The 27,228-nt window shown below is 40.0% G+C and overlaps 1 protein-coding gene across 6 annotated transcripts in view; it reads right to left on the reverse strand.

Annotated features, from left to right (window-relative positions):
- HECW1 (HECT, C2 and WW domain containing E3 ubiquitin protein ligase 1) overlaps nt 1–27,228 on the reverse strand; it is a 422,849-nt gene that overhangs the window by 204,744 nt on the left and 190,877 nt on the right. The gene's annotated exons all lie outside the window — the stretch shown is intronic.

A 27,228-nucleotide genomic window follows, 5' to 3' on the forward strand; every position in this document is an offset into this window, starting at 1 on the left:
GAAAAATATGTAGCCAAAAATACTCTATACAGCAAGGCTACCATCAAGAATAGGAGAGATAAAGAGCTTCCCAAACACAAACTAAAGGTGTTTATGACCACTAAACCAACCCTGCAAGAAATATTAAAAGGGACTCTTTGAGTGGAGAGGAAAGATCAAAAGTGAAAGTATAAAGGTATGTAACAAAAAAGCAGTAAAAAATGAGTTTTTCTGTAAAAAGTAGGTTAAGGAAGTCACAAGATCAAATGATGCAAAAAAATGATAAGATATAACTAAAACATGGAGAGAGTAACGAATGGGTTCAAACTTAAGCAACCATCAATATAATATAGACTGCTATATGCAGAATATGTTATGTATAAACCTAATGGGAACCACAAAGTAAAAACCACTAACGAATATACAAAGAATAAGGAGAAAGAAATCCAAATATATCACTAAAGAAAATCAGCAAACCATGAAAGGCAAGGAAGGATCAGAGAAAATCTTCAGAAACAACCACAAAACAAATAATATAATGAAAATAAGTACATATCTATCAACAATTATGCTGAAATTAAATGTGCTAAATGCTCCAATCAAAAGACACAGGGTGACAGAATGGATAAAAAAAACAAGGCCCATCTATATGCTGCCTTACAAGAGACTCATTTTAGACCTAAAGACAACTTCATATTGATAGTGAGAGAATGGAGAAGCATCTTTCTTGTGAATCGATGTCAAAAGAAAGCTGAAGTAGTAATACTTATATCAGCCAAAATTGACTTTAAAACAAAGACTGTAACAAGAGACACATAAGGACATGATATAATCGTAAATAGAATAATCCAAAAACAATATATAACAATTGCAAATATTTATACACCCAACATAGAAGCAGCCAAATACATAAAACAGTTAATAACAAACACACAACTATTGATAATAATACAATAATAATAGGGGACTTTAATACCCCACTTACATCAATGGACAGATCATCTAAACAGAAAATGAACAAGGAAATAATGGCTTTGAATGACACACTGGAACAGATGGATTTAACAGACATATTCAGAACATTCTATCCTAAAACATTCTTTTCAAGTACACATGGGACATCATCCAGAATGGATCACATATTAACCTACAAAGCCAGCCTCAACAAATTCAAGAAGATCTAAGTCATACCATGCATCTCTTCTGACCACAATGCTATGAAACTAGAAGTCAATCACAAGAAAAATATCTGGAAATATCACAAATACATGGATGATAAACAACATGCTACTAAACAATGAATGGGTCAACCAGGAAATCAAAGAAGACATAAAAATCCATGGAAAGAAATGAAAATGAAAACACACTGAGCCAAACCTTTGGGATGCAGCAAAAGTGGTTCTAAGAGGGAAGATTATAGCAATACAGGTCTGCTTCAAGAAGCAGGAAATATTTCAAATAAACAACCTAATCTTACACATGTAGGAGCTAGAAAAAGAAAAACAAAATAAAACCTTAAACCACCAGAAGGAAATAAATAATAAAAATTAGAGCAGAAAGAAATGATGCAGAAACTAAAAAACAATCAAACAGATTAATGAAACTAGGAGCTGATTATTTGGGAAATAAAATAAAATAAAATTACACCTCTAGCCAGATTTAAATCAAGAAAAAAGAGAAAGAACTCAAATAAATAAAATAACAAATGAGACAGGAGAAATAACAACCAATACCACAGAAATACAAACAATTATAAGACAATATTATGAAAAACTATATGCTAACAAATTGGACAACTTAAAAGAAATTGATGAATTCCTAGAAACACATAACCTACCAAAAATGAAAAGGAAGAAATAAAAAATTATAACAGAGTGATAAGCAGCAGTGAAATTGAATCAGTAATCAAAAACCTCCCAACAAACAAAAGTCCAGGACCAGATGGCTTCAGAGGGAATTATATCAAACATTTAGAGAGTTAATACCTTTTCTTCTCAAACTCCCAAAAAACATAAATGGAAGGAAACTTCCAAACTCATTCTATGAGGCCAGCATTACCCTGATGCCAAAACCAAATAAAGACTAACTGAAAAAGAGAACTACAGACCAATATTCCTGGTGAACATGGATGCAACAATCCTAAACAAAATACTAGCAAACCCAATCCAATAATACATCTAAAAAAATAAGTCACCATAATCAAGTGGCATTTATTCATGGGTTGCAAGGGTGGTTCAATATTCACAAATCAATCAACATAATACATCAGATCAGTAAGAGATAGTATAAGAACTATATGTACATTTCAATAAATTCAGAAAAAACATTTGACAAAGAATAACATCCATTTATGATAAAATCCCTCAACAAAGTAGGTTTAGAAGGAACATACCTCAGGGCACCTGGGTGGCTCAGTCAGTTGAGCCTCTGACTTCAACTCAGGTCATGGTCTCAAGGTTTGTGAGTTCAAGCTCCATATAGGGCTCGCTGCTGTCAGCACAGAGTATGCATCATATCCTGTCCCCCACTATTTGCTCCTCTCCTACTAATGCTTCCTTTCTTTCAAAAATAAATTTAAAAAAGCATTAAAAAAAGAAGGAACATACCTCAACATAATAAAGCCATATATTAAAAGCCCACAGCTAACATCATTCTTAATGGGGAAAACTTAGAACTTTTCCAGTAAGTTCAGGATCAAGACAAAGATGTCCACTCTCACTTTTATTCAAAATAGTACTGGCAGTCCCAGCCACAGCAATCAGACAACAAAAAGAAATCAAAGGCATCCAAATCAGTAAGAATAAGTAAAACTTTCATTATTTGCAGATGACATGATGCTCTGTATAGAAAACTTGAAATACTCCACCAAAACACTGCTAGAACTGAGAAACAAATTCAGTAAAGTTGCAGGATATATAATCAACCTACAGGAATCTGTTGCATTTCTATACACCAATAATGAAGCAACCAAAAGAGAAATTAAGAAAACAACCCTATTTACAATTGCCCTAAAATAATAAAATACCTACAAATAAACCTAACCAAAGAGGTAAACAATCTGTACTCTGAAAACACTGATAAAAGAAACTGAAGACAACACAGAGAAATAGAAAGACATTCCATGCTCATGGACTGGAAGAACAAATATTGTTAAAATGTCTACACTACCCAAAGCACAATCTACACATTTAATGTAATCCTTATCACAATACTACCAGCATTTTTCACAAAGCTAGTACAAGCAATCCTAAAATTTATGTGGAGCTACAAAAGACCCCAAATAGCCAGAGAAATCTTGAAAAAGAAAGGCAAAGCTGGAGGCATCACAATTCCAGACTTCAAGTCAGATTAAAAACTATAGTAATCAAACCAGTATGGTACTGGTGCAAAAATAGACACATAGATCAATGGAACAGAATAGGACACCCAGAAGTAAACCCACAACTTAATCTTTGACAAAGCCAGAGAGAATAGTCAATGCGAAAAAGACAGTCTCTCTAACAAATAGCATTGGGAAAACTGGACAGCAACATGCAAAAGAATGAAACTGGACCACTTTCTTACACCAAACACAAAAATAAATTCAAAATGGACTGAAGACCTAAATTTGAGGCCTGAAACAAACAAACAAATAAAGCCTAGAAGAGAACACAGGCAGTAATTTCTCTGACACTGGGCATAGCAACTTTTTTTTCTAGATATGTCTCCTGAGGCAAGAGAAATAAAGGCAAAAGTAAACCATTGGGACTACATCAAAATAAAGAGCTTCTGCACAGCAAAGGAAACAATCAACAAAATTAATAGGCAATGCACAGAATGGGAAAATATATTTGCAAATGACATACCCAATAAAAGGTTAGTCTCCAAAATATATGAACTTGTATAAACTTGTACAAGTCAACACCAAGGAACAAATAATCCAACTAAAAAATGGACAGAAAACATGAACAGACATTTCTCCAAAGACATACAGATGGTCAACAGACACTTGAAAAGATGTTCATCATCACTTACCATCAGGGAAATGCAAATCAAAACTACAATGAGATATCATCTCACACCAGTCAGAATGGCTAAAATCAACAATACAAGAAGCAGGTGTTGGCGAGGATGTGGAGAAAAAGGAACCCTTGTGCACTGTTGGTGGGGATGCAAATAGGTAAAGCCACTGTAGAAAACAGTAAGGAGGTTCCTTAAAAAGTAAAAAATTGTGGGGCACCTGGTGGCTCAGTTGGTTAAGCAACCAACTTTGGCTCAGGTCATTGTCTCACAGTTCTTGGGTTCAAGCCCTGTGTCAGGCTCTGTGCTGACAGCTCAGAGCCTGGAGCCTGCTTCAGATTCTGTATCTCCCTCTCTCTCTGCCCCTCCCCCACTTGTGCTCTGTCTCCCTCTCTCTCAAAAATAAGCATTAAAAGTTTTTTTAAAAAGTGAAAATAGAACTACCCTTTCGTCCAGCAATTTTACTCATGGGTATTTACCCGAAGACTACAAAAACATTAATCCAAAGAAATAAATGCACTCCTATGTTATAACAGTATTATTTATAATAGCCAAATTATGGAAGAAGTTCAAGTGTCCATTAACTAATGAATGGATAAAGAAGATGTGGTGTATCTCTATCTCTATCTACCTATCTATCTATAAGTCAGTCAGAGAAAGACAAATACCATATGATTCTACTCAAATGTGGAATTTAAGAAATAAAACAAATAAGCAAAAGGAAATATGAGAGGGAGACAAATTAAAAAATGGATTTTTAATTATAGAGAATAAACTGACTGTTACCAAAGGGGAGGTGGGTGGATGGAGATTAAGGAATACACTTATCTGCTGATCACCAGCTGATGTATGGAATTGTTGAACTGCTATGCTGTACGCCTGAATGCATATTAACTATGTGGGATTAAAATAAAAACTTAAAGAAATGTGAAACTGCCGTATAATTCTACTGGTTATTTATCGAAAAGAACTGAAATCAGGCTCTTGAAGAGATGTCAGCACTTCTGTGTTCACTGCAGCACTATTCACAATAGCCAGGATGTGGAAAGCACGTAAACGTGTATCAATCAATGAATGGATAAAGAAAACATGGTAAACATAGTATATACAACAACAGAATAGTATTCAGTCTTCAAAAAGAAGGAAATCTGCAATATGCAACAACATGGATGAAACCTGAGGACACTATGCTAAGTGAAATAAGCCAGTCACAGGACAAATACCGTGTGATTCCACTTATATGTGGTATCTAAAATAGTCAAATCATGGAAGCAAAGAGCAGAATTGTGGTTTCCAGGGGAAGGGAGAGAAAGGGAAATAGGGAGTTGTTAATCAATGGGTGTAACGTTTCAGTTACACAAGGTAAGTTCTACAGATTTGTTGTATGAAATTATTCCTACAGTTATAAATAACTGTATCGTACACTTAGGGGTTTGTTAAGAGGGTACATCTCATGTTAAATGCGCTTAATACAACTGAATAAAAATACAAGTAAAAAAAAGCAAAAATAAAAAAACATAAAAGTTATGACAAGTTGACCTTAACAGTTAATTAGCACTGAAAACATTAGAGGCCATTCATACTATTTTCTAATTTGATCTTCATAAAATCCTTATGAAGTATAGGTGATTATTATTAATCTTTTTTTAAAGTGCTTAGCACAGGGGCACCTGTGTGGCTCAGTTAAGTGTCTGACTTCGGCTCAGGTCTTGATCTCATGGTTTGTGAGTTTGAGCCTTGCGTGAGGCTCTGGTGCTGACAGCTCAGAGCCTGGAGTCTGCTTCAGATTCTGTGTCTCCCTCTCTCTCTGCTCCTCCCCTACTCGTACTCTATCTCGCTCAAAAATGAACAGACATTAAAAAAAATTAAAAGAAAAAAATAAAGTGCTTACCACAATGCTTAGCATATAATAAGACCTCAACAAATGTCATCTATCATTCCTTTTTTACATCTAAAAACAAAGAGGCCAAAATGTGAGGCCACTTATACAAGTTCACAGATGTAGCTCACAGCAGCTAGGATTTAATTAACATTGACTTTCCATCTGGTGATTGTCTTTTAAAATTTTTAGAAAGTCAAGATTATTGACTAGCTAGCAATAGCAAACTTCCACTTCCAGTAATGACGTACTGGGTAAATTCAGAAAACATCTAGAAAAGCTGGAAAAATATGAAAATAAATCTGCCTAAAGTAGGGTTGCCAGATAAAATAAAGGATACCCAGTTAAATTTGAGTTTCAACAAAACAGGGAATACGTTTTTAGTATAAGTCTGTTCCAATTATTACATAGAACAGACTTGTACTAAAAAAGATATTCATTGTTAATCTCTTAAATTTAGTTCGAGAGTCTTGGAAGTTTTCCCCCCTATAATTGGAAATCCTAGCCTGAAGGCATCAGAGATCCAGTGAGACAATGGGAATATGAAGACAAGATCCATAAAAAGAAAACTCAGAGATAAACCTAGTATTTGGGGTTGCTGTTTCTTTAGTTGGGCTGGGGAGAGCTGTGTTGATTCTGATAAATGCAGCTGAGAGGCTAGAAAAGTGAAAAGAACTTCTTTCAGACTTTCAAGGCTAAGGGGATCAAACTTAAGAGTTCAGGGCTTGCCAAAGATGAAGACTCTGGTAATCCTTCACGATTCAAATCAGCACACTGAATAGCAGAACAGATATGCTGTTGACTATACCCTTGCCCTTACCTTTCAAATCATTTCAAGCCTTGAAATTCAACTGAGTGTATTCTGGATTGCTAGATATCATCCAGAAGGAAATGTAACTCCTCTCTGGAGGGAAACATCATTCTAAGCCTCAAATTATTTCTACAAGTTTTCATTTACAATGGCCAGTCCTCAATCAAAATTGCCCAGGCACTTGCAGATACAATGCAATGTATAAAATACCGAAAGAACAAGTAGGCATTATAAGCTGACTCATTTGACTTCTAGATATTGGAGTTATCAGACACAAGCTTTAACTGAACTTATACTGAAAACATTCAAGGAAATAAAAGACAGGATTGAAAATATCAGCAAAGAATGAAGTCTATAAAAATGAACCAAACAGAAATTCTGGATCTGAAAAACTACACTTTTGAAATAGTGTACTCATTAGATGGGTTTAAAACAGATTAAACAAAATACAGGAGAATATTTAGGGAACTGGAATATAGGTCAGGAAAAAGTTCAGAATGAAGCATGCAGAGAAAAAAGGTATAAAATATAAAAGAGAAGTAAGAAACATATGTGATACTAGGGGGTGGTCTAAAATATGTATAAATTAGAATCCAAAAGTAAAGGAGAGAGACAGTGGTGCTAAAGCCAAAAATTCTTCAAAACTTAAAAATTCATCAAAAAGTTCCAAAAGTTATAAAAAAACATCAAGCTACAGGGTCAAGAAAAACCCCTATGAATCCAAAAAGAACAGAGCACACAGACATCACTGTAGAACTTTGAAAAAGACGAGAAAAATCACATCATCAACCAGTGAGGGAAGGAGCTGGATTATCTTCATAGGAGCAATAATTTGACAGATAGCTAGTCAACATCAACAGAAACTATAGAAGACAAAGGAATGACAGCTTCAATGTGCTAAAAAAAGAAAACCAAAACACCTTGTTACATAGAATTCTTCAACCCAGAAAAAATAAGAAGTCTTATTCTATAAGAATAAGGTGATCATTGCTATTGCTGTCTGAACATTGCACAGGCTGCCAACACCATGAATTTTGAACTTCATGGCAAGTTTTTAGCTATCCATATGTTACAATGCATGCAATGCAGAAATGCCCAAATCTTATGAATCAAAGTGTGATCAGAATTGATGACTTAGACATTTGGATCAGCACAAATGCCTTCCTTTGTGAACCACTTATTTGTGCAGAAAGAGCCAAATTATCTATGCAATAACATTCTGTGGCAAGAACAGTGAGCTTAAATCTAATATTCCATTAGTAGATTTACAGCTTAAATCTACGAATATTCCATTAGTAGCTTTATAAATCTACTAATATTCCAGTGAGCTTAAATCTACTAAAATAGATGTGAGTCAAGGTAAACCATAACCTCAACATCTAGGTAAAGCACTTTTAACTCAAGAAGTTATAATCACAGTGAGAGAGTCAGTCCTGACAGTTATTTAGAAAGGGTAATAGAGAGTACAATATCTTCACATGCTCAAAAAGATCTAGAAGCAATGGAGAAGACGTGGAGAAAAAGTAATCCTCATGTACTGTTGGTGGGAATGCAAACTGGTTGAGCCACTGTGGCAAACAGTATGGAGGTGCTTCAAAAAATTAAAAATAGAATGACTATATGATTTGATAGTTCTACTACTGGGTATTTACCCAAAGAAATGAAAACACTAATTTGAAAAGATATATGCACCCCTATGTTTGTTGCAGCATTATTTACAATAGCAAATATATGGAAGGAACCCAAGTGTCCATCAATAGATGAATGGATAAAGAAGATGTGGTATACATACACAATGGAATATTACTTAGCCATAAAAAATGAAATCTTGCCATCTGCAACAACATGGATGGATGTAGAGGTTATAATGCTAAGTGAAATAAATCAGAGAAAGGCAAATACCATATGATTTCACTCATATGTGGAATGTAAGAAACAAACAAATAAAAAAAAGACAGACAAAAACACAGAATCTCTTAAATATAGACAACAAACTGGTCATTGCCAGAGAGGAGGTGGGTGAAGTGAAATGCATGAAGGGGATTAAGAGTACACTTATCTTGATGAGCACTGAGAAAAGTATAGAATTGTTGAATCGCTATATTGTACACCTGAAACTAATATAACACTGTATATTAATTATACTTAAATTAAAAAAAAGAAGCAATGGATTTCAAATTAAAATTTGAATCTGAAGAACATTTAGCTTCAGTAAGAGGAAATACCAAGAGCAGTATTTACAAAAATAATCAACACTAATGATATAAACCTTCTTAGATCCTTCCAGTCTATCCTATATAGCAACATGTGTATTTGTATGCTTTTTCATTTTAAAATTAAATAGAGCTTAAGAAATGAGTAGCTTAGAGAACAGCTGTGATTTTTGACCAAAACAAAAGGAAGGGTTTTCCAGTAAAAGGGAATAAATGGGGTTAGTGTTCATTGAAAAAGCCTCTAACATTGAAGATTCCATGACATATGTAAAGAGTTAACACTGGAAAAGTAATTTTATTTTAAAGCTGATATTGTTTGTTGGATATCTTGAAGGTAGAGTTTTAAAGCTTTTCATGCATCAGGCTCTTGTTTTGGACTTACACCAGATTGAAGGAGTCACCTTTTATATACACTTGTCCTGTAACATTTCATTTTAGCAGCGTGCATTCAAGAACTCATTCAAAAAAGAAAATTATGTAAGTGTAAACATAAGAGGTTGTACCAAAAAAAAAAACCAAAAAAAAAAACCCAACTTTGTTCTATTATAAATATTTCTGAGAAATATGGTGTTTTAACTTGGCTCAAATGATATTTTTTGTAGTAAAATTCTCATTAAAGTAACATATGACTCTAATAGAAAAAAATCTTATTGTATTACAGGATATCGTATTGATTTGTCAAAACGTTGTCATTTGGTAAAGATATTATCTCAATTAATATCTTCCAGAGGTGGTTTAGAATGCTATATTATGGACTAATTATATTAGCTTTGTAATTTGAAAATAATTGAAAAAAATACAGTCATAAATTTTGAATAAACAGAGATGTTCACATCCTTTAGAGTTTCAGATTTGCCTAACTTGTAAAAATTGCTATGTGCTAAGGTCATGTTTCTCTAATAGCTAAATTATGATGAAAAATAGTTAATTGCAATTTCTTTCTGAGGTAATTTTAATAATGGATATATCTTTTTTACATAAAGAACTGAACATTATTTAACTAATTTCCTATTTAGAATAGCAGCATAAATCTTATGTTAATGCTTTCAAATATGGTACTGCAGCAAAAGTGAGAGATTGATCAAAAGGAACCATTACGCAAAATAATGTTACAAGTTCAATTTATGGGCAATATTTATTTCAGGTGCTGGAGGGCCAATTCTAAACCCAAAAACAATCCCATAAATGTATTTTGTTCCTGCTTCAGTGCTGGTTATTAGGCAAGTGTTTCTGGTCTCTAGGATCAGTACATGTGGGGTATTTGCTAAAAGGAAATTAGACTTCCTCTTCCTGCTAGAATAATTGTAGCAGATTAAGGCTTCTACAGCTAAGTTGGCAAACTGATTTTGAAACAAAATGTTTAAGGCACTGCATAACAATGGAAACAACAACTACAAATTCTGGACAAGAGAGCTAGTCAGGTGAATTGATAACCTACAGCCTCTACTCTTGGTGGCAGAAAACCAGCAGAGCTGCTGTTGGCCATGTGGGCCCAAAGGAGCAGGACTGAAGACCTCAAGACCCAGCTGGTTTCCCCTCAGACCTTTGCCAAATCCTATGCTTTTAGGGCAAAAGTCTAAAAATCCAATCATGAAAACATCTGAAAAGTAGAGCCCTCTCTTGGTACTGAGGACACCTAGCAGGGACAGGGTCAGGGAAGGGTCCCTGATGAAAACTCTTGGCTCTTTGTGAAAGCCTTGCAGAGGGGTCCCTAGGAACAGGGTGAGCTAGAGGGAGACTGAGGCTTTACCATGACTCTACTGCACTTCATTCTGCTCATCCTTTAATTGGACCACCACCCATCAGCATCTGCACTGCCTCGTTGAGAAAAGGGCAAACCTTCTGCAGGGGAAGATGCTACTGCCAAAGTTCCTACATTTCACACGCAACTTATGATGATGGATAGAAAGCTGCCAAGGATGGGAAGAGACAGAAGCAACTGACCAAAAGCAAGAAGGAAAATGGAAAGAGGATCCTGATATTGAAGTCATTAAGCAAAGACTTTAAAGAAACCATGACTTATATTTGCAGAAAACAGATAAATTGCAACCTTTGTCAGAAAATTAGAACCAACAGAAATGAATCAAATAGTGACTTTATTATTGAAAAATAGAAAAGCTGCAATTAAGAATTCAATGTATTGGCTTAGCAGCATAGCAAATACAGCAGGAAAAGGGTCAGTACAATGCATTCATAGAATACATCTAGAGTGAAGGAAGAGAAAAAAGAATGATAAATACAGAGGAGAGAATAAGGGACATATGGGACAATGGAATAGCTGGGTTCCAGAGAATAGGGAAGAGGCTTTTAAGGAGATGATAATAGTTTGCCATCCAGCCTCAGGATCAAAATGAGAATCACTCATAAGAACATCATAGTTCAACTGCTAAAAATGAAAGAAAAAGGGGAAAGTCTTAAAAGCATCAGAAGGAAAGAAAACCCCATGTTATTTTCAAAGGAATGACAGAGACTAACAGATGACTTTTTGGAAGACAGAGAAATGACATTCTTACGTGCTACAGAAAATAACAGCTAACCTAGAATTTCATACAACTATGAAATTATTCTTCAAAAGTCAAAGTCAAATAGTGATGTTTTCAGACAAGCAAAAACTGAGGGATTTATCACCAGTAGGCCTGCACTAAAAGAAGTACACAAAAGAGGCTCTTTCCTTTTATTGTTTTTTTTTTTTTGCGGGGGGAGAGAGTGTGCAAGTGAGTGAGGGGCAGAGAGAAAGAATCTTATGAGGGGCAGAGAAAGAGGGAGAGAAAGAGAAAGAGAGAGAGAGAGAGAGAGAGAGAGGAGCAGGGCTCACCTGAAGCAGGGCTCGAGCTCACCCAAAGCCAGGCACGAGCTCATGAACCATGAGATCATGACTTTCGCCAAAGTCAGATGCTTAACGACTGAGCCATCCAGGCAACAGCTCTTTCCTTTTAGAAGGAAAATGATCCCAGACAGAAACACAGATGTGTGGGGCTCAAGCTAAGACAGTGGAGCAGTAGGACCCTAGGCTGGTCTAGTCCCTCTGACACAGCTGGATAACTATCAAATCAACCTGAAGATTAACAGAACAAACTCCACAACCAGAGGGAGTGAAGAGCCAACATGGAGGAAGGTAGGAGGTGTGGAGACACAGTTTGGGACTGAAACAGACAGTGGCTGCCACAGAGGAGGGAGAGCCATGGTTGAGGAGAAAGGCGAGAGAGAGTGGGGTACAGAGGGGAACACAGAGGAGAATATTTCCCCAAAGCCATTGTCTGGGAAAGCGAGAGGGGCTGATTTTCGTGAGTTCTAGTAATCAGTGGGGCTTGAAGACTGGAGTTTTAAAGATCTGGCTTGGCTGGGAGAGCCCTGAGGGTGCTGCCCCTCTCCTACAGAGAAGGCAGGCAAGCAATCTGGGGGCATATGGGGCATGGCATGGAAACAGCAATCTGAGGAGCACCTGGGACACAGTGGAGAGATTGTTCACTCTTCTTGGAGCATATGCCTGAGAGGTAGTATTTATGGAGGCACCTCTCAGGGACAAAGGAGATGGTTGGCACCATTTCCTCCCCCTACCCCTCAGCATAGGTGCAGAGCCACCTGAGGAGGGCAGCTTGGCCCTGACACTGGCTGCCTAGCCTGCTTGCTCCAAGTCCTACGCCCCGGTGCTCTGGTGTGACTACCATTCTCAGTCAAACCTCCCTTAGTCCCAGTGCAGCTAGAGGCTCCTCCAGAAGACGAACACAGGTCCCTGTCCACACTACATTCCTGAAGCCTTGAGTTTTAAGTCGGCAGGCTTGGCTGGGATAGTGCCCTCTGGCTGCCCAGAGGGCACTGCACTGCTCCTAGAGAAAAGGCAGGTAAAGAACTTGGGGGCAGTGTGGAAACAATGAAATGAAAAATGCCTGGGACACACAAGGGGAGATTATTCACTCTTCTTGAAGTGCTTCCCTGAGATGCCACATGCATTGAGACTCGTCTTCAAGGACCAAAGAACTGACTGGCACCATTTCTATCCCCCACTCCTCAGCATAAACACCGAGCCACCTGTGGGAGGAAGCACAGCCTCTACACTGACTGCTTCGCTGGCTTCCACTAAGTCCTACACCTCTGTGCTCTGGCAAGATTGCCCTTCTCCTGTAAGTGTACCTCAGTCCCAGCATGGTGGGTCCCTTCCCCTGAAGGCCAGCAGAAACTCCTGCCCACACCATGTCTCCTGACCAGACAGTTCTGTAGGGTCTCAGTTCCAGTAGAGGTGGTGACAGGTCTCATTTCATAAGCAGACCAAGCACACCTAGTTAAAACTTGTCACATCCTGGCCAAGGACAAAACACTGCCTACTGCAAGCAAAGAGAGCCTCTGCAGATGACCAGTCTGAAGGATAAAGCAGCCAAAATACAACAGCAGAGAGCACACAGCACATACCAGAGACATGGAATATTGCTCAGCCATAAAAAAGAATGAAATATTTCTATTTGCAAGCATGTGGATGGAGCTAGAGAATATTATGCTACGTGAAATAAGTTGGTTAGAGAAAGACAAATACCATATAATTTCACTCATATGTGGAATTTAAGAAATAAAACAAATGATCATAGGAGACCAAAAGAGGAAAACCAAGAAACAGACTCTTAACTATAGAGAAAAACTGATGGTTACCAGACGGTAGGTGGTGGGGCGGGGCGGGGGGACAGGTTAAATAGGTGAAGGGGATTAAGGAGGGCACTTGTGAACAATGGCTATTGTGTGGATGTGTTGAATTACTGAATTGTATACCTGAATCTAATGTTACACTGTATGTTAACTAACTAGAATTTAAATAAAAACTAAAAAAAAAAAAAAAAGCATGCAAGATAAAAAACACATACGTCAATGTATAGGAAGGAGGGAAAAGAAACAGAATGGGTTAAAATGTGAGTAAAGCTCTGCTTCTTGATTTGGGTGCTATGTACATGGATGTGTTCACTTTCTGAAAATTCATAAGCTCTTCATTTAAATTTGTGCATTTTTCTATGTGTGTGTTATGCTTCACTTAGAATTTTACCAAAACAAAGCAAAACAAAAACTGCTTAGTGGAAAATTTACAGCCTTAAGTGCATACATCTAGAAGAATAGCTAAAAACCAATGAGCTAAGCAGCCATCTCAAGAAATTAGAAGAACAACAACAAATTAAACCCAACGAAATAGATGGAAGGAGATCATAAAAATTACAAATAAGAGCAGAAACGAATTAAGCAGAAAACATACACAGAAGATCAAGAAAACCAAAAGCTGGCCCTTTGTAAAGATTAATAAAATTAAAAAATCCCTGGTGAGAGAGAGATAGTTATAAAAATAGAGAATCTGAAAATGAAAAAGCAACACTTAGCTGCTGACCTTCTTTGTGTTATCTCTCCTGGGTGGAGTTGGATGAGCTGTCTCTAAGCCTCCCAGGGGGCATTCAAGTTGGAAGCAGGGATCCCAACAGATCCTCAGAGGCCAAGTGTACATGATTGGCCATGACACCACAGATTCCAGTACCTTCTGTGCCACATGTTTTTATCCCTAAATCTGGATTACTGGGGTAGGTCTCTGCATGTTAGTCCAAGTAGTGGGAAGGCTCTTGACTGGTCAGATGCTGGAGAACTGAGTTCCCTAGGATTGAGGTAGGACACGTAAATCAGAAGGACCGACAGACTGAAAGTTCCAGAAAGTAGAAAGTACAGCTCCTGGCATAAAGGGAAAGGGTCAGATGGAGACCCTTCCCTATATTCTATGCTGATTACAAATGTCTTAAGCCAGGTCTTGACCTGCTGGAGTGTGTTCTAGAGGTCTTTCAGGGCAGCATGTACTTTTCTCAGGTATTAACCAATTTTTTCCAGATTGGTGGTGCCACGAAGTACAAGGATATATTAGGAAGAGGTTTAAATGTGCGAAGGGCAGTGTTGAGAGTGTGTGGGTGCAGGAGGGAAGCAATCTCAGCCTGACGTTTAAAATGAACTGCTCTGGTCAGTAAGAGAATTTTGAATATTGACTTATGAAACTGTATCAAGGTAAGAACCACAAACAAGTGTCAGGGGCCTATTTCAGAAGACCTGAGTGACAAATAGCTTTTATGACATTGGAGTGTGAGTAACGCACTACCACAGTAAAGCAGGTCAGAGCTTCATACCTATGGCTATTCAGGAGGTTAGGAGGGTAGCCTAATCCTTTAGGCTAACAGGGTATATCTTTGACCATGCACAGATCTTAGGGATGGTAGTATGAGGCAGTGTAATTTCTGATACATGGTCACCAGACATTCCTGTGGCTATATTTAACAGGACTGATGCATTACCAGCTCCAGAGACACAGCTCACGGAAACCTACCAAAATGGCTCTCTTGGAATCATATAACACAGACAATCACGTTTTAATCTTGTGAATAGGCTGCATGACAAGGTAAACTCCTCAGAGGTGGGTTTCTCTGGTAAGGAGTACAGGAATCCACCCTAGTAGAAAATGTTGCTCTGTCCCTAGTAGAAAATGTTTCCCCTCAGGGTGCCTCTCTTCTCCCTTTACCCAATTTCCCCTTGGGTTCTAGGAGACATTAAGGTTTCTCACAATTTGATGCTCAGTCAGGACTAACATGGTTGGCTGCCGATGGGACCACAGTTTTCTGTGGGGAGACTTTTGCAGGCCAGGAATACTCAGACCTGCAGTTCCGGCCCAGGAAAGCCCACCCACCAGTCTGGCTCCCTGGCACACAGGACGTGGTAGCTCAAAGCACATATAGACATGCCAGGCCATCTGGCATGCTGCATATTGAATTTGCTGCTTTTCCCAGGTGCAGTTGATTCTGAAACCTAGGATACAGCAAATGAATGCTGGGTCCCTTTTAGGGACCTCTGACATAAAAAAAGAAAAAAAAAAAAGCAGCCTTACAGCAAGCAAATTCCTGAGAAAGGAACAATGCACTCCACTGGTGTAGGATTTCATGAAAAAAAATATATACTTTCAGCTTTGGAATTTACTGGAATTGTTGCTACTTGAGGAAAAACTCATTTCTGAGTTGGAAGCTTTGGTCTTCACTATACAGCTGAGTTGGGGAGGCCATCCAGGAAGAAAGTCTACAGACACTGTGTGGTATGATGGTGCAGGTTAGAGTCACAGCCATTAGAGAAAAAAAGTGATGAATGAGGCACACATGCCATCCCATAAAACACAGAAATATTAACCTGGCTAATAGCACAAGCCTTTACTGGGATGGCAGAGCCTTGTGTTCCACCAGACCGGCATGTGCAAGGCACTTGGCTGAACTGGAAATTTCAGCATCTTTTTCAGGGTAGGCTCAGAGATGAGTCTATACCAGATGACCAAGAACTGTCCTAGAGGAAAGTGTGTGGAGGTGGGAGGGGTGACAGAAGATTCTCGAACACACCAAGGTCAGACTCTTGCTTGTGTCAGAGGTGGTCAAGCAAGAGGGGCATGCGTCTTACAAACAGTCCTAATTTGACATAAACATCCCAATAACTATCCCGTTACTTCTACACTTTCTCCAGGTGGCAGGAAACACAGGCTTTATGAAATTCTTACTATCTTGCATCTGGTTTAGCTTCTTGCCCGCTGCCAGCTTGGAGCTGCCTATAAGCTTCGCATCATTCTCTTGTGTCTCATACAAAGAGTTTTAGGACACTCTGATCCTTTAGTTGAGTTCCGGATTCTCTGGCTCCTTTCCAGCCTTGGCGGGATGGGGACAGAAGCAGCCTCACGCGCAAAGGACCTTCTTCCTGCTCCTCTTCACTCGGTCGCCGACAGAGGGCGCTGCAGGGGCTGAGCGCAGGGACCCCAAGGGCTCCCTGGGCTGAGCCGATGATGGAGACAACTGGGGACCCTCATGAGACCCCAGGAGCCGAATCCTCTATCAGAGTCCATCTCTTGTAAAAATTTGCTTTGTGCAGTTGCTTATGAGGTCACTTAGTTTGTGTCAAGTATCCAGAGCTTCCATTTAACTGGTTGTGATGTTTTAATGTTCATTTTTTTTATTGAGTTTGCCCGAAATGTATTTTATTCAATTTGAGAACTACCTGTGATTAGGCTAGTAGTACAAAGGGTGCAGTCTCGTGATAAATTATTTTGACTATTGTTTATTTTCCATGTTCCATTACCCTTTTTGCCTTTTTGCCCTTCTATTAGTTTTTTTTTTTTTACGTAATCTACTCTTCCCCTTCGAAAAAATACTTTGTATTATTTATATTGTTATTATTTCATCTATTCCTTTGTTAAAGGGTCAGCTGGGCCTTAAAGGTTTAGTGTTCAGTAGAAACTCATGTCCTCTGTTATGGAAAACCTGTAAAATAAGCCTCTTTTATTCTAGGGTAACTATTAATGGAGAGAAAGAGAGAGAGAGAGGTTTTAAATATAAGGAATAGAAGTCTCATGAAAGGCTTTGAATATATAGGTTCAAATTTCTAGATTTTGTACAAAAATAGCAGTGTTTCATAGATGCCATTCTCTAGTAGACAGTGTGATATTTATAACTGTATTTTCTCCAAGATATGAGAGGCATAATGACACAGATCATCTCTTAGAAGATGAGTTCTCTGGTTTGGATTTTAAGGATTTTAAGGAGAGATTGGAGCTCATTCTGGTGAAGTTGAAAGAAACACAATTAGCTCCTTCCTCCTTTCTGCTTTTTGTCTGCCATCTTCTCTCAGGTAACAGCCGGCAGTAGCAACGTGGGTCTGAATGTGGCCCAGTACCTGCAAACTCTGGTTTTGCTTGGAAAGAGGGAAACAAGGCTGAATTAGCAGCTGCCACAATGGACAAGGTGTTTGCATTTTCTAGACTTTGTGGGTGTTGGTGGGTTTTGCACTATTCTTGGGTACCATATCAACTCTGGAATTTTGGGAAGGTGGGATGCATGAGATACTTAAGTCTGCATTAATGAGAAATTGTGAGGAATTAGTGCTATTTATATAGTATATGAACTCTGAACTCTTTTTTGGCTGTACAAAGCCCATGTAGACAACATCGCTGGCATCATTCGAAAATGGCCTTGGAGTTGACTTGGAAGAGACCTGTCTTGGCTGATGACAGCAACTCCTGGGAGTGATCTCTGAACTGGCCCCGGGTAGGTGCAAGGGAGCAGTGACAAGTATCTAGGGAGGCACACATGGTGTTCAGGCAGGCTTCCCTTACTTCTGTGGGTCTCTGTCCTCACCAAGAACACTACCTACAATTGTGCCTGACCATAGACTCAGCTGAAAGTCTCAATGGGTCAAAAGGAAGCAGTGTAAGTTGGGGATGAGGTGGAAAAGGGAAAATTCTCCCTTCCTATTGCTTGTCTAGCATCAGCTTCTAACTAATCAAAGGAGGAACTGCTAATCACTAAACTGGTTGGTCAGATTCCCAGTGTGGACTGAGCCATGTTTATTGGAGAGCAGAATAACTCTTCTTTAAAAGGTGGGGGGCACCTGGGTGGCTCAGTTGGTTAAGCCTCTGGCTCTTGATTTTGGCTTAGGTTATGATTTTATAGTTCATGGGATTGAGTCTGGCTCTGTGCTGACAGTGTGGAGCCTGCTTGAGATTCTCTCTCTTCCTCTCTCTCTCTCTCTCTCTGCCCCTCCCCCACTCTCACCCTCTCCCTTTCTCTCTCTCTCAAAATAAATAAGTATTGTTAAAATTTTTTTTAAATTAAAAAATGAAAGGCTGTACCTCTCTGCCCCCTCCTTATTCCAAGAAGTTGGACATATCTGTACGCTGTACTCCATTTTTGTGGTACCCACTTGCCATATGTGTCTGACCAGGGACCACTTGGTTCCCTCCCTCACCCATATTTCCCTGTTCTTCCTCTAGATGGCTCAGAGGCCACTTGTGGGAAAGATAAGACATAACAGTTGTTGTCCTTGAGCATGAGTCTCTTGCTTTCTACACAGGAGTTCTGAGCACTAGCTTAAGTAATTCATTAATTAATTGAATAAATATTTATTAGGCCCCTCTTAGGGAGATGCTACTAGTGATAAAAAAAAATCTCTAAAAATATTATCTCGTGTTGAACTTATGGGTGATTTTTACTTTGATCTTTTCTTCAAATTTTCTGTAGGGAATCAGTAAACTTTAAAAAATGCATATACAAATGAGATTCATACACACATAACAACTATATTGAAATGGAGAAGATTCTGGGTTTATGTGTGGGGAAGTAACTGACATCTTGGATAGCATCTGTCATCTAATTTGAACTTTCTCTGTAGCTTTTTATGGTGGAGCTTACTGAACCCCTCACTCAGAATCATATGGATGGGAGGAAGGCCATATGTTAATCACTTCTACTTTCCTTCCTCTGGTCAAGGACTTACTATCCCAGTGACATCTGGGTCCCCATTTTAATGCCCAAATAATCCCCTGCCAGTTACTCTGGGAGGTAAGCCCCCAGCACTGACTCCAACTTCAAAGTTCCATCCAGTGTATTGCCTGGATATGATACCTGGATGTAATACCCCACCCCCCCATGGGACCAGAACCCTGCACTGAATTTCCATCCTCCTGGTGGTGGCCCTTCTGGCCTACTTTGATCTTATCAGGACATCACGGGAGTGAAAAGAGCAGGCTCCAAGGTCACACTGCCAAGGTCTGACGGGTCCCACCCTGTGAATAGTGGAGCAGCTGCATTTTTCCTGCACCTCAGATTCCTTATCAACAAAAAGGGAAAGTATTATCTGCCACCTAGGGTTCTCATGAAGGTTAAATGGGACAATACATGTTAGGGTGCTCAGCATGTGCTTGGCACATCAGGAGAGCTCAGAGATCTTCAGTTCTGCTATTACTATTATTACTCCTCTATTCAGGACATCAGTCTTTCCCCAAATGGCAGTTCAGGGATCAGATCTTATGAGCCAGGCTCAGGTCCCCAGGGACAAGCACAGGCCACCGTCCGTGGGATGGCCGCAGCCGCCTTCATTCCCATCTGCTATATCTGTCTAATTGGACATCACGGTAATCAGCTGGGCATGCCCTTCAGACACGGCCTCACCCACCTGGCTGCAAGTCCAGACACAGCGTCCTAGTTAGGTCAGGTTCCCTTGTCTGCCCTACATATTCTCCTGCCAAACGCAGTGTCTCTCTGCTTTGTCCCACACCGGCCTTTAGGAGAAAGCTATCACGCCCCACCTCATGGACATTAAAATGGGCAGAATACTTCCTCCTTCTCTTGTTGAAGCACTGTCCAGAGGCAGGGGTATGGAGAATCTCAGCAGCCCTGCTTGTTTCTAGCTCCCTGTGTCTATGGCATGGAGAGAAAGAGACTCATTTTGTGTACAGAGTGGCTTTGAGAGGGACCGAGAGAGTCTTTTTTGTAGAGTGGTAATTTTACTCCACCACACCTATACAGGTGAAAATCACTCCTGAGTCTTTCCAGTTTCTTCTTATTTCCCTTCTTGGTAGGAAAGGGGTGCTATAAGGTGGTCAGCACACACGTACTGACCCCAAGTCCTATCCCTATCCTGCCCCACCACACTTCCAGTCTCCTGGTCCCTAGCAGGTCAAGGAATTCCAGGAAAGGCTGGGCTCTTAACTTTCTCTGCATCCAGTGCCTTCTGACTGCTTATGGGCCCCGGTCCATCGAGCATCCAACATCCCCTACCTCTTCCCTGGGGCTGATGAGCACAAGCAGGTGAGGCTGGTTCATACCCCAGCTGTACCACACACACTACCACGTCTGTTTTCTCCTCAGAAACAATGGTGCTGGCACCCTCCTCATGGTGCTGTCATCAGCATAACAGGGTGTAAAAAAGTGGACATGAGTGGGTACTAAATCAATGAGAGCTCTTATGTTATGGCTCCTTCCCTTCATTCTGTACACATGTTCAAGCCCATCTCAGTCCTATTCCCCATGCTGCCACCTCAGAGTCTCTCACAGCCTCCTCGCTGGAGGAGCGCCAGGACACTTCGCTCTCCTCTGTCAGTGCAGATGTACCAGAGGGCCACCACCATTCCAGTGTGCCCAGGATGGACAGGTTTCCTGGGACTGGAAACTTTCAAAGCCAAAACCAGGATCGCTCTGAGCAAGGCAGGATGAACTGTTCACCCTACTCTTTCTCATCAGCTTGTTGTATTTTCTTTTTATGATAACCACCACGGCCCCCATATGGCAACTGTGCATAGATGCATTCCAGACCGTGTCTCCCATGACCCCTCCATTGGCACTCACCAGGTTGTGTTGACGAGGCCTCTCTGATAGGTTCTCCTCCCTGACTCCCATGGCCCCACTCTTTCCATTTCTCTGGTGCTACGGCAACTCTTGCTACATAACGAAGGAATCAAAACTTAACAACTTAAAACAGTACCATATTGTGATCTCTCAAGGTTCTGTGAGGTGACTGGGTCCAGCTGGACAGCTCTCCCTTGGGGGTCTCACATGCTGTTGCCATGTATAACAGCCGGGCTGCACCCCACCGTCCCTTGGGTGGGGACAGCTGGAGCAGCTGAGCTGGTGAACCATCTCTCTATGCAACCTTTCACGTGGCCACCGGGGCTACTTACAGCACCGCTGTCTCAGGGTTCTAAGAGTGAGTATTCTAAAGGGTAGGAAGTGGAAGCTACCAGTCTCTTAAAGCCTGGGCCTGGAAGTTGGCACAGCATCACTTCAGCACGGAAACTCTCACGGGAGAGGAGACATGGACCCTCCTCTCAAGAGGACTGTCAAGGAATCTGTGGCCACACTTAATCCTCCACACTTGATGATCTCTCTTCCTCCCCCTCCTCTTCCTCTCCTCCTTCTGTCAGGAATCTGTCTTAACTCTCACCTATCCCCGCCTGCCCACTCCCCATGCCTTCATGCCTTTGTAGGTGCTGTCCCTTTCCTGAAATGACCTCTCTACACTTGACCCCCAACACAGCCCTTCCCACTGGCCCAGTCTGCCTATGAGCTCCTCTTATGTATGGGGATGAATAACTCTGTGCCCCAAAGCTGGGTTGGGTGCTCCTCCATCTTCACTGACATGGGACACTGTAAGAGGTATGTGCTAGTCTCCTGTACTAGAATGCAAGAGCTTTGGCAGGGACCAAGCCTTTACCTCTAGATCGGAGGTCCTGAAGACTAGTACAGTCCAACAGGCCTCCAGCACTATAGGGTTAAGAGAGGCAGGTGAATCTGTATGTTCTTTTACTGACATGGTGACTCATCCAGAAAGGTCTCAGTCTGTGATAATGGGGCCTGACCATTTATTTGTGTTGATGAAGAGCTTTCATGTCATTGGGAGAATCTGACACATATCCAACTAGAAGTCAGCACTATCTGTATTGCTGCAAATCTGAATTGACTGTTTGGTTATATCTTCCTGTTTTCTGTAATAATGCTGAGTCACTCTTTGTATGGTCTGTTATTTAATCTGATAGACTGACACTTCTGCGGACTGAAGATCAATTTTGCTGCCCCTGATGTAATGGAATATTCGACATGGTAAGAAGTGATTGCATCCAACACTTTGGCTTCTCACATTGGGTAGACTGGGGGCAAGCCGGCTGTGTGTGTCTCCTTACCTGTATGTCCTGTTTTCCCACCTGGACCCCTGCCCTTCCACTGCCACAGTCCCATCGTTTTATTGGCCCTGTTCAGCCAGAACCACTGCACACTTAGATTGGCTTGGCAGCCAAGATGGTATTATTATGTGAATATCTCCAACCATTTCACTCTGGTCTATTGAAGAGTGAGTGATTGTGTCTTTGGTGACGTGGGTTCCTTTCTCCACCACTCCCAGAGATTTATCTCCCGAACGATTACTTTTAGGCTTCTAAAGCAAAATGTGAAGGAAAAAAGGAAGGGAAGAAGAGCACCCTGAGTGTGAGCTACAACCAGGAGTACGTTTATGGAGAAGTTTAGGTGGAAGGAAAACCAGGGGAATTGTGTGGTGAAAGAGAAAAATGAATTTTAGGAGTATTGCTGTGAACTATCCATTTTTTTTCCTCCATCTTGAAGAAATATAAGTAAGAACATAAGCAGTATGTTGTAGAGTACAATGCTGACCATGATTTCCCTTTGGGACAGTATTAAACTGGATGAACAATGGAGATAGTCATGGTGTCCCAGGAATTATGGAATAAAAATAAGATGACATAATAATATTAATGTCCACTATCTTGCAAATATTTCTATGGAGCCATTCTTGTTCCTCACAGAAAACCTGTGAAGCAGCATGAGTACCGGGCTTATGTTTAGTCTCCCCAAGTAGACTTGAGACTTCCTGAGGGCTTGGAGTCTATGGCTCAAATGTTTACTGTAGTACAGATGGAGACACCTCCTTGGAAATAACAAAACAGTGATTGAAAATGGCAGCCTGCAGTGCAGTTCTCAGCCATACTGGTTCCAACGGCAGAGCAGTGCTGGTGAAAATATGCTCAGGTTCAAATAAAAGGCTGTAACAATGTGTCACCTGAACCAACTTGATTGTCCACCTGATGAGACCCCTGTGTCTAATCATGGATCTGGGTGGCCTCCCGGCTCCAGGAGGACTGGCCCTTGCTCTTGCTGCATTGTCGGAGAGGAGAAAGCATGTGCCAGAAATGCTAATGAGGGGAAGCCAGCTGGTTCTCCTGGAGCCCTGCTTTTCCTCCAGTGCCTTTGGTCTTCAACTCTAGCTGCAAAGCATTTCTCACAGAAAACTCTCCGAATAAAGCCATTCAGTTCACACAGTTGTCACCATGACACCCCCTTGTCCATTCCCTGAGGAGAAATGCCAAGTGCAATGTGCACTGCTGATCTGACTCCCTTTCCGAGTGGCACCGCAATCCCTAACTCAAAGCCTTCTTCTTACACAGCGGATCTGGTTACACCAGACACACCTGGCCTTCACTGGGTGAATCATCCATCCTTATGGGGCTGCACTGGGGGCAGTACACATTAACTTCATTGTACAGATGAAGAGACAGAGCGGGCCACACCGGGGTTGATGTTGAGCCCACCTGTCTCTCACTGGGAAGCCCCTTGCCCAAGTGTGGACTGAGAGGCAAATGCTGACTCCTCCCACCTGTGTAAATTTCACCTCACCAGGCTCAATGGGTGTCATTGAGCTTAGATTTGGTGTTAAGTATAATCAGGGGCCACTGTGTGCTTTTTAACTTTGGGAGGATGGATGGAAAAGGATCTTGGGAATGTGCTAATGTTTGACGGACATTCTGACAAACGCAGGATGATAGAATCAAAGCGGGCAGTAGCAGGGAGTGATTCTGGAAACGAGGACACAGTGGGGAAGGATCCAGTGTGGGAGCAGGGCAGGACCAGTGACCTGAGCAGGGGCAGGAAACCAAGGCAAGGCAGAGCAGTTAGAGGACTGTGGATTTCTGGTTGGCATCCAGACAGCTGTGAGAAGGCAGAGCTCCTGACCGTGATAACAGGACACAACACAAAAGTGGGTGGAGAAAGGAGATCCCTTCGGGAGAAACTCTTTTTGGCTGTAATCAGTGGTGGCAGCAGGCACATTTTTCTTCCTGCTACCGATGAGGAGCAACAATGAACAGGGAGCTACATGGAACAGATTTGGGCCAAGGATCAACACAAAGATGTCTTCCCTGTAGAATCATCACCCTTGTCATTGCTTCTGGGCAACATAAGCCCCAATTTTGAAGGAGTTCTGATAGGAGCACACGATCAGCAAGGACTGTGGTGACTCCTGAGGATTAAGCCTAGCCTGCTCTAAGCCTGACTGCACATATTAAAAAATAGTAATGGAGTTACTATAATGATACAGCATTTTAAGATTTGATCAGGATGAGTAAAGCTGAAACTTCACTAGTTCTTTCTTTTGTCAGTGTTAAAATTTGCATCTTTCTGCAGTTCTCATATTACAGCAATTATTAGTATAGTCAAACAGCCAGGGGCCCACTAGGGAAAAGTTATGCCAGAGAAAAGGAAACAATTCAGGTTTTATTTCTTTTGTGTTTTATCATGCATGTAATTCCTTAAAGAGTGCAGAAAATAATCTGTTTTGAATGTTCCTGATTTGGAAGTACGTTCAAAATCCGATTTAGCCAGACCTTAAAAAAAATTGTATAAATCAACAGCAATTACCTAATTCTAAATTGAATCATAACCCTGAAGAAATGTACTGTTAGAACATTATAGACTCCAAGTAATCAGTGATGTATCTCTACTCTTATAAAAGGAAATAATAAAAGGAAAAAATAAAGACAAAAACGGAAAATAAAAATGAAATAACAACCCCATTTATTTTATTACTTTAATTTAACCCTCAGATAGAAAGAATGACCTCCTGTTGTATTTCAACATTTAAAATCTGGCCTATGTGCAAAGTTTGTAAAATAATTTTTAATTTTAAGAAGGTATAATTTACCAATTAGATTAATGTGTTTATTACTATTTAGAGACTTCAAGAGTCTTATTTCTATTAACGTCAAAAACTTCTGTAAACTTCTGGTTAATGGACTGTGTTCTGCATTTTTATTATAGCAAGAGGACCTTTGATGCTTTGCTGCATTAATGAAAGATAGTGATATTAGAACATTTTGTACATCCAATCTCTTCCTGTTTGTTAATTTGGCACTTTTTCAATCATACATTTTTGAAAATATAAGTGATTTCACATTAAAATATAAATTCATACAGCATATTTATAGTTTTAATGCATTCAGACTCCTAAAGCTATAGTCCATCACAGCATTTTAATTTATTTGATTTATATGTGTGCCCTGAGCTAATATTCTAATCATTTTTAAACTCAATTAATCTTTTTCTGGATACATTTTTAGTTTTTGACAAATTATATTACATTTGTACAAAATCTTACATTCTTTGTATATTGAGCACTGTTTTGATGTATTTGCAAAATGTAAATATCCGCCTTCTCAATTTCATCCATTTGTCTAAAACACTGAGATATTGCTAGTCCAACAGGGATACTGCAGAGTGAGATTGTCTCAGATTTGCACCAGAACACTTATAAAATTCCATTTTTCTAAAGTGTTCGATTTTTAGTTATTTTGAATATGACGTGGCAAGCCATTTGTTTACTATAGGACATTGCTACTTAACCAAGTTTGAATACACTTGCACTCAGTTATGGCAATATTTTTTATAATTTACAGAGCTGCTTTTATATTATAATATCTTCTAGTGGTATTTAAAGTGTTTCTTCATGAAGACAATTATATGATATGGCTTGTTATTTGAGATGAATATACACAAAATATTCTATATGTCACAGAAATCTTGGAAATCTTGAAAAGAACTTCTTTGGAAAGAATGGCACTATTGCTAGATGACTTTATACACAGACTCATCTTTTTTACGTTAGCTCATAAGATTTCACATTATCCTTAGTATTTATTTCCTTGACTCTAAAAAGACAAAAACTTGGAAGCTGTGCTCATTCCTGCACCATTTTGAGCTGAGACTATATTTTGACCCTAAATGGTGTCGATTTCCCAATTAGTTGGAACTCCAAAGAAGGAAACAGGTGCATAGTAAAGAAGTCCTTTCCTACCAAACTTCCAATGTAGATCAGATCAGGGCATATAGTCAGCTATTGTGTTTAATATTCATCGCTAATGCAAGTTTTTACCTTTTTTGTTCTTTCTGGCATTTGGGAAGTCATATTAAGTACTACTAGCTGGAACCTGTCTTTGTCCCCAAATCAAGCCCACCTATGTCCTTTATGATAAATGATGCTATTTTCGGGATGGGGAAGATACTGGCATGACTTGGGCAAAGGGGGCATGCTGGGGAGGGTGGAGAAATAGGGTTGAGGGATGAGGGTGGGTTTTGTTGGGGCTTGGCAACAAGGCAGAGAAGTTTCAGCTGATGTAGTCAGAAAGCAGAGCCATGAGGCTTTTGAGCAGATGGTATCAGAGTTGAATATAAAGGCATTTTGTCTGGTAGCAGAATCAGAATGGATTAGGAGGAGAAAAGCTAGAGACAGGGAGATAAATACTAAGGAAAAGGTAATCTCTTGGTGGGAACTTCATTATGACGAAACCAAAGTCAAGGGCCCAACCACATCTCATAAAATCATGTCCCCTCTACATCTGATAGTATCAATCTCCTATCTACATATGTTTGCCAATAAAAAAGGGGGGCATTTGTGTCATTTCTAGGAGCAGAGACACCAAAAGCTTCTAAAGGGAAGACACCAGACCTTTCATCTTCAAATCCCTGGTTTTTGGAATATAGTAGGTCTTCTAAAATGCTTACTAAGTGAACAAATGGAAATGAGAGTAAATAAAAATGGGAGCAAAACATGCTACAGCCTATAGTTTTTCCTGAACAAGTCAAATGATAATAAACTTTAGTTTCCTGGCCATGTGTCCTTTCCTCTGAGAACTGGACAGTTGGAACAAGGGACTATTCCATCATTACCTTTCAAAAGTGACATACTGACTGAATCCCTGCTAT

This window comes from Leopardus geoffroyi, chromosome A2 (genome assembly GCF_018350155.1).
Source record: "Leopardus geoffroyi isolate Oge1 chromosome A2, O.geoffroyi_Oge1_pat1.0, whole genome shotgun sequence".
In the NCBI taxonomy this organism is placed as follows: Eukaryota; Metazoa; Chordata; class Mammalia; order Carnivora; family Felidae; genus Leopardus; species Leopardus geoffroyi.